The sequence below is a fragment of the Hippocampus bargibanti genome, linkage group LG04 (genome assembly GCF_051943395.1).
Source record: "Hippocampus bargibanti isolate YZ-2025 linkage group LG04, ASM5194339v1, whole genome shotgun sequence".
Taxonomy (NCBI): domain Eukaryota; kingdom Metazoa; phylum Chordata; class Actinopteri; order Syngnathiformes; family Syngnathidae; genus Hippocampus; species Hippocampus bargibanti.
Genome location: NC_142737.1, coordinates 1,463,494 through 1,477,227, shown reverse-complemented (window position 1 = coordinate 1,477,227; position 13,734 = coordinate 1,463,494). Strand labels below are relative to the sequence as shown.

Genomic DNA, 13,734 nt, shown 5'->3' with positions numbered 1-13,734 from the left:
AATAATAATAATAATGCATTTCATTTATAAGCGCCTTTCAAAACTCTCAAAGTCACTTTGTCACAGAATGTTTTTCTGTGTGTGAGCAGCGGCAGCCACACGAGCCAGCGTTCACTCAACCTGGAAGAACTAGCTATCTAGCTAATGGCTAGCCAGCTAGCTAGCTAATAGCTAGCTAGATAGCCAGCTAAATAGCTAATAGATCGCGAGCTAGATAGCTAGCTAATTTGTCATTTTGGGCCAGACGAGCAGACGAAACATAATGCGCGCTAACAAGCTAGCACTGGGCAAAGTGACAGAGCAGACGCGCAGTCAGATGTTGTTTTTTTTTGTTTTTGTTTGTTTCTTCGAGCAACATCCTCCCTCTTCCTTCTTCGTTCCCTTTTGCCGCACAGGGATGGGAAGGCGGCAAAAAGCCGATCCGTCGCCACAATAACACGAGGAAATGAGAGTGAATGAACGAAAAGCCAGGCGGCCCGCCACCAAAGGAAATGAAAGGAGAAAGGAAGAAAGCCGAGGAGCTTTGATAAGGGACAACGAGGCCCAGCAGGTGGAAGAAGCTTTTCTTTCATCTTCCTCCTCCTTTTCCTCTTTGCCCACTTACTGCAAAAAAAAAAAAAAACAGCAAACGCCTGCAATTTGTTCCGCATTGCTGCAATAAACGCCAGGAAATGGCAAGAGGGGACGTTATGATTGCAAGAAAGAGAGAAGATGGACAAAATGCAGGATGGAAGTTCTAATGGTGGAACATTGAATGTGAGTCCGCAAAAAAAAGAAAGTCCTCTGCCCCCCCCCCAACCTGAGAGTAGGGACCTATCATAGCTGTGTCCGGCGCCACCATGTCTGGACATTAGGGATATAGAAATAGGGCCGATACGACCAGTCAGACTTTAGTTCGCTGACGAAGCCTCTTGGATAGGAGGCGAAACGTCCGAAACCTTCACTTTTGTACAGATGACAGCTGAAGAAACCTTCTCATCGATAAATACATGGATAAATAAATAAATAAATATAGATACATAAACAGTAAAATAGATAAATAAATAAATACACGCACATACATTTAAATAAATAAATAAATAAATAAATAAATAAATAAATAAATAAATAACGAGGTAAATAAAAAATAAATAAATACATGGATAGATAAATAAAAAAAAATAAATAAATAAGGAGGTAAATAAAAATAAATAAATACATGGATAAATAAATAAATAAATAAATAAATAGATACATAAACAGTAAAATAGATAAATAAATACACACACATACATTTAAATATATAAATAAATAACGAGGTAAATAATAAATAAATAAATACATGGATAGATAAATAAAAAAATAAAATAAATAAATAAGGAGGTAAATAAAAATAAATAAATACATGGATAAATAAATAGATAGATACATAAACAGTAAAATAGATAAATAAATAAATACACGCACATACATTTAAATATATAAATAAATAAGGAGGTAAATAAAAAATAAATAAATACATGGATAGATAAATAAAAAAATAAAATAAATAAATAAGGAGGTAAATAAAAATAAATAAATACATGGATAAATAAAAATAAAAAAATTAAAAATAAATACATGCACACACGTACCAATAAATAAATCAATAAATAATAAAAATAAATAAATAGATAATAAAAATACATGCATTTATAAGCACCTTTAAAAACTGTCAAGGTCACTTTACAGTCACAGGATACGTTTTTCTGTGGGTGAGCAGCGGCAGCCACACGAGCCAGCGTTCACTCAACCCGGAAGTAACTCAAATAGATAGAAAGCTAGCTGGATAGCCAATAGATAGCTAGCCGTCCAGCTAGATCGCTATATAGCTCATAGATAGCCAGCCAGGGAGCTAGATAGCAAATAAATAGATACATAAATAAATATTTGGATTTTTTTTTTTTTGGGGGGGGGGGGGATTAAAGAAAAATATCAAGAAGTCTAAGAATAGCTGATTTTTTTTTTCATTTTGCTCTCTTAATGTGTTCTTAACAAGGTAAAGACATGTGTGTGAGTGTGTGTGTGTGTGTGTGTGTGTGTGTGTGTGTGTGTGTGTGTGTGTGTGTGTGTGTGTGTGAGTCTGCGTGGGTTAAGTGCGATCATATGAAAGACAGGTAGCACCGCAGGGCATCACCTTGGCAGAGGTATTAAATCTTTTTCATCCTCACCCGAGGCTGTCGGCAGAAGAGGGAAGACAGATTTACTTTCCCTCTCGGACACACACATGCACGTGCGCGCGCACACACACACACACACACACACACACACAGACAGTATCTCAACATGTTCCGAGTAAAGTGTCAGCAGCTGACACCAGGCAGAACAATTCAGGCTGGCAGGTGCTGAATGCGCACAAAAAAAAAAATCTTCAAATGTGGCTCAAGTGTAAAGTAGCAGCAACCTCACCAAGCGGCAAAAAAATGAGTGGTAAAAATGGTGTGTAAGGCGAAAAGTGTGTATCCCAAAAAATTATTTCCCATGGGACAACATTAAAATGAGAATAATCCGTTCCCAGGTCCCTATAAAACATCATTTCCTACTTTCTAATTTTCTAAGCCTTAAAGGAGAACCGACGTCTCTAGACAAGTTGTGTCCATAATTTGTAAAATGGCTTCTACTGAGCGTATTTTACAAAGATTCCACCGCATATCGCTATATTTTACCTTTTAAGAATATTCCGGAAGTCTTGTTTTTGAGTTGGTGACGAGTCCTCACGTCACGTCACTGAAGGAACGCCCCAGACCGAGAAAGGACACATTGTAGCATTACATCAATGCATTTTGCGGTACTTTGTTTGGTCTGAAAACACCTCCCCTTACAATTGCGTTCTTGACCAATCACGTCGCTTTAACTGACGACTGGGGGCGGGGAATAGAGGACCAAAACAAACCGTCTGCCATTTTCTTGTCAGGAGAATAGGCTAGTTCGCGAACGACACATCACTCATTGTGGCAGCTCCGTGTGTATCCTGAAAAATAGTTTGTATGCCAAGGTAAAATTGTCATAAATTTAATGTTCGTAAACCAAGGTATCACTGTATATATGTAAACTTAGATGAATAGTTGCCATCAATGTTTACTAGCCTGTTAGCGACTAACTTTTGGATCACTAAAAGTTGATCTTTAGTTTCTCAAACACACGTGCGCGCAAATTTAGATTAGCTTGAGACACAATATTGAGTTTGATTACCAAAATGTCACATAGCATCAGTGCATGGACATCTGCGTGTGTGTAATTGTGTGTGTGTGTGTGTGTGTGTGTGTGTGTGTGTGTAAGAAGGTTGCAGAAGTAATTTCAAGGCGCACTTTGAAAATGCGCCACACAGCATTAGCGCCCTGACGGATGCTAAAAGGATTACGGCGGCCGCAAAAAGCCGCCGACTGTCCTCTTGAAATTTGTGCCCATGAACATTTCATGACGCATCAAGAACGGGTCGTCGAGCCTGCCTGTTTGCTGCCCCCCCAAATGTTTGCAGTCCAAATAGACAGAAGCTAGCCAGCTAGCTAATAGATAGCCAGGTAGACAGTTAGCGAATTAGCTAGATAGCCATATAGCTAATAAATAGCCAGCTACATAGCTAGCTAGCTAAACAGATAGCCAATACATGGCTGGCTATCTATTGGCTATCTATTAGCTATATGGCTATCTAGCTACTTAGCTAGCTTCCTAGCTGGCTATCTATTCGTTAGCTTCCTAGCTGGCTATCTATTAGCTAGCTTCCTAGCTGGCTATCTATTTGCTATCTATTAGCACGTGTTCAGTTCCTTCCAAACGGTCGTAAGTACTTGTGGGTGAGCAGCGGCAGCCACACACGCCAGCGTTCACTCAACTCGGAAGTAACTCAAATAGATAGAAAGCTAGCTATTTAGCTAATGGATAGCCAGCCAGATAGCTAATAGCTAAAAGATAGCCAGCTAGATAGCTAGATAGCTAATAGCTAATAGATAGCCAGCAGGATAACTAGATAGCCAGCCAGCCAGCTAGACAGCCAATAGATAACTGATCGATAGCTAGCTAGGCAGCTTGATAACTATTTATTTTTGTCATGTCCTAAAAGTAATGTCAGCTAACATTACGGAAACTTCGGGGTCTTCTAAGGCAGGACAAATGTGTAAACTATGTGTAGATGTGACGAGAAACCGTGATCCAAATTACCCCCCCCCCCCCCCCCAAAAAAAAAAAAAATAGTGTTTTTTTTTATCTGACTTTTGCAGCTCCGCAAGAACAAACGACGTCATCGACCCCGACTGTTGCCAATTGAGTGCAAATCAGGATTCTCATTGAACGCTTGCGACGTCGGGATGGTGACAAATGAGTCAAATCAGGCCGCGAGACCACAAAAGTGCATTTTTTTGCCGTTCGCGGTTGGTCTTAAAACAACGTTACACGATGAACTTTTCAAGCGGATTAAAGGACAACTGACGTCTAAGTGTCTAAAACGTTGGAGAATCCAAACAATGGCTTCAGATTCGGAGAAGATGCTTTCTTGTTACTCATCCAGTTATGAATATGATTCAAATAGTTCTGAAGAGGAAAGCATACATCTTTGCAATCGATTAAAGACTTTATTCCGTGCCATTTTGAGGCAACATTGGGGGGAAATGTCTCACCCAAAAAGAGGCAGAAAATGGCTACCGAGCTCCTGTGAGGAATGAATCAGCCCGTTTCCACAGGCTGATAAATTCCTTACATGGAGCTTGGACGCCCTCTTCTGGCTCTTTCTGGTGCAACACGAGGTTGTCAGACCAAACAAGCATTGACGTGACGGAAGGACTGCTACAATGTGTCCTTTTTTTTCGGTCAGGGGCGTTCCTTCAGTGACGTCACGTACGGACTCGTCACCAACTCAAAAACAAGACTTCCTAAATGTCCAGCGCGAGTCTTAAAAGGTAAAATATAGCTATATGCGGTGGAATCGTATTAAAATACGCTCAGTAGAAGTCATTTGAAGCCATTTTACAAATTATGGACACAACTTGTATCGGAGACGTCGGTTGTCCTTTAAGCTGCCACTTTGTCTCGCGCACTCGGAATGCTAATCAACAGATGTCATCGCGCGCTCAAGGAGGATTAGCTAGCGCAGGTGCTTTTGAAAGGCTAATGCTAACGTAACGGGTGGATATCAGTGAGGCGGAAGATGAAATTTAAACCAAAAAAAAAAGGATGAGCGGCGGCGCAGCCTGCCAAGACGACAACAGAAGTGCAGATAGAAAAAAAAGGAAAAGAATAAGCGTTTGTCCTCGCGCTCAACCCGGCTAATATCGCTGGAGCCATTCTTCTTGTTAGCCGTTTCATTTCTCCAATCTGCGCACTGACAAGAACAACAGATGCCTTATTTTGCCTTTACTGATACAAAAGCATAAAAACAAATAAAAAAAATAAAAACAAACAAAGGCAAGACTTTTGGGGCTCGACTAGACGGAGATCAGACCTCCTAATCGCCATCTGCCGGTTTGAGCCGTCACAATCACAATTCCGCGCGGGAGTCAGCTACCTGGAAATCGATAAGGATAATCGAGGAGGAAGTCCGCCGGGACGTGCGAACCGAGGGTCCCGGAGCACACCAGGGACGGCGGACATTACGTCCAACGTGGGCGGCGGCGTTGGGACCTCCTTGGCCCCGCCCCCCCCTTGATATAAAGCTACCGAGATAGCTATTTGCTATCTATTAGCTATCTGAGTTGCTATCCCACTAGCTATCTCGCTAGCTATCCATTAGCTGTCTGGCTATCCGGCTAGCTATCTATTAGCTACGTATTAGCTAGTTTTCTGTCTATTTGAGTTACTTCCGGGTTGAGTGAATGCTGGCGCGTGTGGCTGCCGCTGCTCACCCGCAGAAATGTATGTATTTATTTGTGTATTTATTTATTTAGGTATTTATATCGTATATATTGATGTATTTATGTGTGTTAATTGTATTTTATTTATTGTATTCTATTTGTAATTGTATTTTATTGATGATAGTATCTATGCTTGTCTGAAAAACAAACAATCTCAAAATTGTGAAGAAGCAAAGGTGAAACTGGAGAAACAAAATGGCGGCCGGTTGAAGAGGACACACGGGGGGAAAAAACACTCGAATGATGAAGAGGTGGAAGCCCTTATCGGAAATAAGCAGAAACCTTTATCTGCCTGCCCTACAGTCACACACACACACACACACACACACACACACACACACACACACACACACACACACACACACACACACACACACACACACACACGCGTGTCAGCAGCATGACACCACTGAGCGTTAGCCGTTAGCTACATAATTGCACCAAAACATCCCCAACTCAATAAGTCAAAAGTACAGTGATACCTTGGCTTACGAACTTAATTGGTTCCCAGACAGAGTGTGTAAGGCGAAGTGTGTATCCCAATAATTAATTTCGCATAGGAAACCATTAAAATTAGAATAATCCGTTCCCAGGTCCCCATAAAACATAATTTTCTACTTTGTAATTTTCTAAGCCTTAAAACTACACAAAATATGCCTTATTTTATGTATAATAAATATGCGATGGTATCATAATTAAAGAAATAAACTGTCGTTTTATTTACTTTTGCGACGGTCGATGGCTTGATGGAATGGAGTGGCCGCTTTCATCAGCATGAAAAACTTGAGGAGGAACGTGGCCTTCTTCTTTAATTTTACCTTGTTCCTCATCAATCGTGTTCTGTTTAGCTGGGTTGATATCTTTTTGCATCAGGTTTACAGATGGATTGTGCGGGTTATTTGTGGAGCCTGATTGATGGGAATTTTAACCTTGCAGTCTACACTCCGCCTTTGAACTATTAAAGTTGAAACGTGTCCAAATTTCACAGTTTTCTATCCATTTTCTCACTTTCTCTCTGTCGTCTGCCTGTCTCTTTAATCTTTAAACCATCCCACCTCACTGCGGCGTTCTTGACCAATCACGTGGCTTTAACCGAAGACTGGGGTCGGGGAATAGAGGACAAAAATGAGTGCTGCCATTTTCTTGTTAGGAGAACGGGCTCGTTCGCGAACGACACATCACTCATTGTGGCGCTCAGTGTGTATCCCGAAAAATAGTTTGTATGCCAAGGTAAAATGTTCATAAATTTAACATTCGTAAACTGAAGAATTCGTAAGCCAAGGGGTTCGTAAAGCGAGGGATCACTGTATTTGGAGAAGTACAATTCTTGGGTGCAGTACCTTGTTTGGCCACAACAGTACCCCGCAGCACCGAGAGTGTTTTTTTTTTTTTTTGATACTCGTGTAGTCTTTGCAAGGTCAAAGGTTACCGAGACGAGGACGCTTCGTTTAGACTCGCCGGTTATCAGCCGATGTGCTGTCACGAAGCTCGCCGACTTTGATCGGACAAAACATTTTGGTTTTGAAATGGAAAAGATGATATTTGCACGCGCGCGCACGCAGGAGCGCGTGCAAATGTCAGCCGTAATACATCTGATGGAGAGGCAAATGTCAGCTGTTGCTCATAATGGCAAGACACGTGGGACACGCCCATTTGACAAAAAAAAGCCACGTTAGCAGAAAAAGAAGAAGATGAAAAAGAAGAAGAAAAAAGAAGTAGATAAAAGCAGAAGAAAAAGAAGTAGTAGAAGAAGAAGAAAAAGAAAGAGAAGAAAAAGAAGAGAAGAAGAAAGAGAAGAAAAAGAAAGAAGAAGAAATAGAAAAAGAAGAAAAAAGAAAAAGAAAGAAAAACAAGAAAAACGAAAAGAAGACAAAGAAAGAGAAGAAGTAGTAGTAGAAGAAGAAAAAGAAGAAGAAAAAGAAGAGAAGAAAAAAAGAAAGAGAAGAAAAAGCAGAAGTAAAAGCAGAACAAAAAGAACAAAAAGAAGAAAAAGAAGAAAAAGAAAAAGAAGAGGTAGTAGAAGAAGAAAAAGAAAGAGAAGAAAAGGAAGAAAGAGAAGAAGAAAGAGAAGAAAAAGAAGTAAAAAAAGAAAAAAAAAGAAAAAGAAAGAAAAAGAAGAAAAAAAGAAAAAGAAGAAAAAGAAAAAGAAAGAAAAAGAAGAAAAAGAAGAAGAAAAAGCAGAACAAAAAGAACAAAAAAAGAAAAAGAAGAAGAAACTTTTATTGATCTTACAATAGAAAAAAAAAACATTTTTTTCAAAGTTATGAAAGGAACAAAGAAGGCTTGCTGGCTTTTTGGTCATATTCATTGATTTATTGATTTATTGATTGATTTATTTATATATTGATTGATTGGGGAGAATTAAAATGTTTTTTTTTTTTCAATCATGGGTGATGAAAAATATCAGAAAAATACATCAATACATATATAAATGAATACATAAATCCATATGTAGATGAATTTATAGATAAAGAAATAGCTAATAGATAGATAAATAAATAGATAAATACATACATGCATTCATACATGCATGAATAAATTCAAATAAATAACTAAATAAATAAATGCAAAATAATAAATAACTAAATAAAGAAATGCACAAATAAATAAATAAATAAATTAATTAATTAAAAGGACAAATAAATAAATAAATAAATAAAGAAAGAAATAAAACCATACAAACTTTTAGAAATATTGAAGAAAAAAATACGTGGGTGAGGTTGAAAAAATTATTGTACACATTTTGTGGATTTTATGAATATAATAGGATTTTTTTTTTTTTTTTACAAAAAAAAAAGAAGGAAAAAAGTGTGCAACATTCATCGCCATTTCCCCACAAAGCGCTGCAAGTGTGTACAGTATACACGCAATGTGTGTGTGTGTGTGTGTGTGTGTGTGTGTGCGTGTGTGTGTGTGTGTGTGTGTGTGTGCACACACACACACACACACACACAAACAAACACAAAAACACTCTTGACAACGGACTTGTGGATGACTCGCTAAAGTGTCCGTTGTTTATTTATAGCGGTCGCGCTAACCGTAGCGCTTAGCGCTTGAACTTGCATCTCAGGTGAAGCCGCCAGCGTTTGGGCTAACGAGCTCCTTCCCCTATTTGCATAACGAGCGCCCCTATTTGCGCATCTAATTAGGAGGCCGCCGCCGCGCCCTCGGGCTTTCCTAATTGATTAAGGAGGACGCGCGCGCGCGCGGTTAGCGGGATGCTAATCTTTTTTTTTTCGGCTCCCTTGACAAACGAGCATGAAGGTAAACAACCCCCTCTCACCTGGTTGCCAGTTCTGTTGTGTAAAGTCATAGCTACGCGTTTCTGGGTAGACATTATCATCTGGAAAGAGTGCCGATTGTGCTGGTGGGGCGGGGGGTCGTTTATATATAATATAATAATAATAATAATAATATAATAATAATAATACATGACATTTATAAGTGCCTTTCAAAACTCCAAAGGACACTTTACGATCTATTTGAACAAGCTGGCTACCTAGCTAGCTTGCTATTAGTTATCTATTAGCTAGATAGCTAACTTTCTACCTATTTGAGTTACTCAACTATCTATGAGTTATCTATTAGCTAGCTAGCTTTCTATCTATTTGAGTTACTTCCGAGTAGAGTGAACGCTGGCGCGTGTGGCTGCCGCTGCTCACTCAAAGAAAAACATATCCGGTGACTGTAAAGTGACCTTGAGAGTTTTGGAAAGGCGCTTATAAATAAAATATATTATTATTTATTAGCTATCCATTAGCTAGCTAGCTAGCTTTCCATCTATTTGAGTTACATCCGAGTTGAGTGAACGCTGGCGCATGTGGCTGCCGCTGCTCACCCAAAGAAAAACGTATCCGGTGACTGTAAAGTGACCGTGAGAGTTTTGATAGGCGTTTATAAATGAAATGTATTATTATTATTATTATTTTATTTTTGTTATTTTTTTTAATACACATTTATATCTTTATTTATACGTTAGCCATAACGAGGCTAGCATTTCGGATGCTAACGGCGGTTGTGAGTAGCGAGCTAAGAATTTGCATTGTGGCCGGTTGTCATCATGCAAACAACATTGGCTAGTCATTGGCCAGGCCCGAAAAATTTAAAGATTGGTCGCCGAGCAAGGGCGCCTATCGCAACCCCACCCCCAGGTTCAGGGTGTCCCCACACCACCCAATGACAACTGGAATGAGCTCCAGTACACCTTGCGGGGAATGAAACGGATTAGAAATGACGCATTAGACAATCCAAACAGGCACCAAAGCCAAACCGGACCTCAGATGTTCTTGATTTTGTATTTATTTAATATGGGGGGGCAGAACTTTTTTTAATGCCAACTTAGCCCCAGCTGTTCTGTTCAACAAGCCCCCCCCCCCCCCCCCCCCCCCCACGTCACGCCAGCACTTTTTTTTCCGGTCTCGAGCCAGTACACATCAGCACGTCCCGTTAAGTCTGCAGTGGACCATGAAGCAACTGGGTTGGATTAGAACACGCTGGCGCAATCACACAACAGAGGTGGCAAAAGATGTAGCGCGCACAGTATAGTCCAATAATAATAATAATCATCTCGCAAAAAAAATATATATATATACAGTGATACCTTGGCTTACGAACTTAATTGGTTCCCAGACAGAGTGTGTAAGGCGAAAAGTGTGTATCCCAAAAATTTATTTCCCATAGGAAACCATTAAAATGAGAATAATCCGTTCCCAGGTCCCCATAAAAACATCATTTTCTACTTTCAAATTTTCTAAGCCTTACAAAATAGACCTTATTTGATGTATAATAAATGTGCTATGGTATTATAATTAAAGAAATAAACTGTACTGTATAATAAAGTGGTTTTATTGACCTTTGTGATAGTCGTTGATGGCTTGATGGAATGGAGTGGCCGCTTTCATCAGCATTAAACACTTGATGAGGAACGTAGCCTTCTTCTTTCACCATCTTGACGAATGATCCCTTCTAGGTGCTTTCTCTGTGATCATTTTACCTAGTTCCTCATCAATTGAGACCCTCAAAAGTGTACAGATGGCTCGTGCGGGTTATTTGTGGAGTCTGATTGATGGAAATTTTAACCTTGCAGTCTACACTCTGCCTTTGAACTAACAAAGTTGAAACAAGTCCAAATTTCACTGTTTTCTATCCATCTTCTCACTCTCTCTCTGTCGTCTGTCTGTCTATTAAAGGTTTAACCCCCCACCCCTCGCTGCCGTGTTCTTGACCAATCACATGGCTTTAACCGAAGACTGGGGCGGGGAGTAGAGGACAAAAACAGTCGGCTGCCATTTTCTTGTTAGGAGAACGGGCTCGTTCGCCAACGACACATCACTCATCGTATGCCGAATTTATATTATTTACTCAAAAATGACTTTTTATTATTTTTTTGGGTGTGACTTCGAGGTGGCAAAAGTACTCTTACTGTTTAGTCGAAGTGATACTAAAAGACACGAATCCTTAGAAAAAAAGTAATCACCCCACCCTTTCACAAAAAAAAATGAGAAATGTATTAAATGACTGCTTCATGTCACAAAGAGGGTACAGCAAGTGCTGAAGAATGAATGACTATATGTGTCTTTGTGTTTTCATGTTATTTGTCATTTAGTTTTGTTTTGTTTTTTTACTTCAAGACACGACAGAGCTGCCTTTCCAGCAGATCCTGTATTTAGTTTTTCTACTTCTTTCTTTCCTTTCCTCTTCCTTTCATAACTTTACTGCTGTGAAATGTAAATTTCTCCACTGCGAGATGAATAAATCATCCAATCCAATGACAATTGTTTTTGTTTTTACTTTTTTCTGGAAATTACAAAAGTAATCAATGTACTCTGTACGCAATTTAAAGTACAGATACTTGTCGTAAAAAGACCCCATATACAGTGAGACCTCAACTTACAAACACCTTATCTTACAAACTTTTCGTCTTACAAACTTCAAATTTCTGAAAATTAAACCTTATAATAAGCACTATTTTCATAATACACACCCACCACGGCTGGCGGAGTGATCTTCGGCGGAAGCACACGACCGAACAGCACCAGAGGTTAAGTTAGCAACAGTCCTTATGGAAGGTGACTCTCCTTCCATAAGCCATCAACGACCATCAAAAAGGTCAATAAAACTTTATTTTACAGCACAGTTTATTTCTTTAATTACAGTCCTCGTGTAATGCGCCTCTCTTTCCAAACAGCAATTCCCTTTGACCTTCGACCTCCAACGCCATTCCATCAAGCCATCAATGACCATCACAAATGTAAATAAAGTGACTTTATGATACAATGCAGTGTATTTCTTTGATTACAATACAATAGCACATTTATTATACATAGAATAAGGTATGTTGTGTGTAGTTTTAAGGCTTATTTAGTTAAAAACTATATTTTATGTAAACCCGGGAACGGATTATTCCCATTTTAATGGTCTCCTATGGGAATTTTTTTTTTTGAGATACACACTTTTCGCCTTACACGTTGAGGTCTCACTGTACTGTGTTATATTTTGACGACCGACCCACAACACGGACGGCTCAGAAATATCCCGTCAAGCTCCTCAATCCATCAAACATCCAACGTGTTGGCATTGTGACGCGACTCACCGCCTTATCTTGATTTTCAACTCAAAACCTGTGCTGATTTCCAATCCAAATGGAGGCAACAACGACAGAGATGTGCTTGTCGTTACACGTTAGTTCCTACGCAGATTACCTGGTGAAAAATGCGCTTGACGAACAGCTGTCAAGGCTCAAATTCCATTTAACTATAATAACACATTTAATTTACAAGCACATATGAAAGCACCAAGAAATCAACTAGAACAACTGAACAATAAACACGAGAACAATATTGAGTGTATAGAAATGATCCCATCAGTCAATAAGTTCAGTTCAGAGCTCAATATGTGTGTGTATGTGAAAACATGTTTTCATTTTTTTTTTTTTTTTCAAATGAAGGCAGTAAAAAAATTAATGAATAAGTGCTCATGTGCAGGACAGGCACCTGCAAAAATCACTGCAAAATACATATAGTAAGTACGCTACAGTGAGCTATATTCCACCGCGGTTGTTTCTGTCCAGTGAAGAGAGCGCACTCTGTACTCGCAGTCGTATATCATTGCATTTTTGTGAAGTACGTCATGGTTTTTGGTGGGATTTTCCAAGCTATGCAGTTTATGATGACGTATTACACGTTTCCCTCCATGCTGGTTCTTGAAATTTCCAAATACGTCAACAAGAAACGAGGAGAGAAATGGATTGAAGTTTACGCTCTTTTTGCTAACACTACAGTTTATAAAGGTGAGTAAGTTGTATTTTTATAACTCATAGAAGTGGTAGAATATATATGTTTCTCCATAATTGCCAAGTTTCAAGCAAAAAGAAGCATTAGCATATATATTTCTAGAGCTGGCAATTGTCCATACTAGTATTCAGTGACAGCCATTTTTGATTTCTGACGAAAATCTGCCTGCATTCGATCGTATATATTTGCTAAGTTATATTTTGAATATTTTCTTGTGTTGTCTGTTCTTGTTCTTGTGAGAATTTTAAAAGCTTTCCAATGGTACCTTACTTGTTAAGATCTGATCCAAAAATTAAGACAGTTATGATAGTTTAAACTGTAATAAAGAACTCCGTCACAGATTTTCATTATTTTAACTATAATTACAGGCAGACAATCCCCTCATATTTCGAAAATTAAAAATTCCATTATTTCCTTATTGTTTGTCATGGAACAATAATCTAGACATCATTTGAAAGCTATTTAAATGCAATTTAATATGGTATTAGAAAATGTGTGATGAATTATTGTTGCCAAAACCGCTCCAACAAAAATCGCCAAACGGTCACGTGACAGTGAAAAAAGTACCCCTCGCGTGCACG

General features: G+C 38.9%; 1 protein-coding gene across 1 annotated transcript in view; it reads right to left on the bottom strand.

Annotated features, from left to right (window-relative positions):
- Nucleotides 1-13,734, bottom strand: part of LOC148898669 (transmembrane protein 132C) — a 128,932-nt gene that overhangs the window by 108,293 nt on the left and 6,905 nt on the right. The gene's annotated exons all lie outside the window — the stretch shown is intronic.